Raw genomic sequence first — 2811 nt, forward strand, 5'->3', positions numbered from 1 at the left:
GATCAAGTACATAGTAACTTGACCTAGTTCATACTTCTGAATTTCTACTATTAACCACAACCAACCAAGTAGTCATTGAGATATCTGGATAAAATGTCTCTCACCTGGATAACCAAAGGTACAAGTAGGACAAAGCTCTAGGCAGCTTGCAGGGTGAGAATGGATTGAGATAGCAGCCCTTATATAGGTTATGGGTGCTGCTCTCTGTGGGATGGACTGACTCATTTCCTCATATTTACCTTCTTACTTCTTCACATACTCTGTGATGATTGCTGAAAAGACTGGTACTACCCACCTTCTCTATGGGACATATTGCAGGCACTTTTCTTTTAAGGTCATAGTCTTGTATAAGCAGAGACTGTGTCAGAAGATTTGTGTAGCACATTCTCTTTATCTAGAGCTCACAAAAAATGAACCAGACATGGCAGGATGCAATAATTGCTTACTTAGTTAAAAACCAGGCTTACTTCACTCTTGTTTTATCAGAAATAACTATCATATATTTGGAATTTATGATGTGCTAGATACTGTGCTGAGCAATTTTAATGTGCCATCTTAACAAAAAATGTCTAGGACTTTTTTTAAATTATTTTTCTCATCTTACGGATAAAGGAACAGCTTTTGAGAGAATAGAATCCTCTTTAAGGTATCACATGTCTTTAGCTGGAGAATTTAAAATTTGAACCTGACTATGATAATGTCCCTTCTCCAAAGGGTGAGCTTATCTCTTTGCATCAATTTGATAATAAGTTGATAATAAGTTTAACAAGTAAAGATGTATTGTTTTGATAGTGTAATTTCCACCAACACACACACACAAATAAAAGAGTCATATAAGAAGTGTTCTTGGCAAGAAAGAGAAGTATATTTTCTGATGTAAAGTCTTATTTCTAGTCTAGATAAATATACTAATGAACTGTACAGCAAATTCATGTTTTCAGAATTATCCATATTGAACTTAGAAAAAACTATATTGTAGCATCCTCCCATGACAGTGATCCAAGGCATAGAAAAATGTCATGTATATACAATGTATAGAGAAAGAAAAGTTAATTATGCATGAGCTTGAAGAATCAGCTTCTCCAATCAGGTGGTGTTGCTGTTGCTAAAGATAACAACTATCAATACCTGGTTACTATCTTCTAGGCATGATGGTATAACAAGATTATTTATTTATTTTTATTTAATTTTTTGTGGTTTTTGGGTCACACCCTGCAGTGCTCAGGGGTTATTCCTGGCTCCAGACTCAGAAATTGCTCCTGACAGACATGGGGGACCATATGGGACGCCGGGATTCAAACCGAAGACCTCCTGCATGAAAGGCAAATGCCTTACCTCCATGCTATCTCTCCGGCCCCAAGATTATTTATTTTTAAGATAACCCTGTAAGGTATGTATTGTTGTCGTTTTTATTTTATAGCTAATGAAATAAAAAAAACAGAAAAAATGCATAATTTATCTCAAAGTGACAGCACTGAATAATTTCTCCTCTCTGATGATAAGTCTAGCACTGTGCCTTGAATATATCACATTCATGTAGTCAATAATCTCTGTCGGACTTTTATTAATCTACTTATTTATGTATTCTAGCGATGACTGCTATGTTAGGATTTTCAGGGTGCTAGACTGAGATAGAGTGTTAAGGTTATCCTTATATAGCAACTCTAGGAATCTTATTTATTTACTTATTATTATTTTTTGGGGGGATGGACCACACCGGTGATGCTCAGGGGTTACTCCTGGCTATGTGCTTAAAATCACTCCTGACTTGGAGGACCATATGGGACACTGGGGATCGAACTGAGGTCTGTCCTGGGTCAGCTGCATGCATGGCAAATGCCCTACCGCTGCGCCATCACTCTGACTTCTTCAGGATTATTTTATAATTTGAAACTGGTTCCATAAATATCTGCTTTCAGAACTTCCCCACTCTTTGTATTCATTGTGTTCAGATCTGTTTTCCTATTCCAACTTGCTATAAATAGTATATACTAGAAAAAGTATATCAGATAAAAGTAAGGGTTTACAACTTAGACACCATCCGTCCAGCCTTGAACCCTGGATCCCAGACATAGAATCAACACAGTTCTTCACAACAGCTACAGGAAACAAACCCCATCCGGGACATCCTTAATACCACTGGGCCACCAACAAGTACCAGCTCTAATATGGTATCCTGACAACAAAGAAAATGGGAACAACTTGACCTAAGAACAGGTTATCCTACCTCACCAGCTAACGATAAGACAAAATCAGAAGACTGGTCACCCTTTGGTCAGTCCAAAAGCCAAGACCGCGATTTACAGATGACTGGCTGCTAGAACCATGACTGGACTGAATATATCTTGAGACCAATAAAAAAGCCCTAGTCTAGGGTTTGAACTACGACCCGCACAACAACCATGATCCCCAGTCCCAAAGGTCCGGCAGAGACAATCGCAACGGAATGGGGCTTCTGGAAACACAATGAAAGACGCTATCCTAGGTTCCATCCCAGGATCAGTGCAAAGATCAAGACCACCAACCACAGAAGATGAATTAAAATGACACTAAGGGAACAGAACTTCTAGAACCACAAAGAAAGACTTCATCATAAGTCCCACTCCTGGACCTGTGCAGATACTGAGATCTCTAGATACAGAGGTCTTATCTCATCACCCAGGATGGAGCAGAAGTTTTCCAAACACCATGAAATCACCACTGGTAGAGTAAATGAACCTGAATGCAGTCTATAGTTAATCCCGTGACAATATACCCCAAGGGTGGAGAAACCCCATAGCACTTAGGCCAAGTGAATTCCTTTTTGAATGA

This window comes from Suncus etruscus, chromosome 19 (genome assembly GCF_024139225.1).
Source record: "Suncus etruscus isolate mSunEtr1 chromosome 19, mSunEtr1.pri.cur, whole genome shotgun sequence".
In the NCBI taxonomy this organism is placed as follows: domain Eukaryota; kingdom Metazoa; phylum Chordata; class Mammalia; order Eulipotyphla; family Soricidae; genus Suncus; species Suncus etruscus.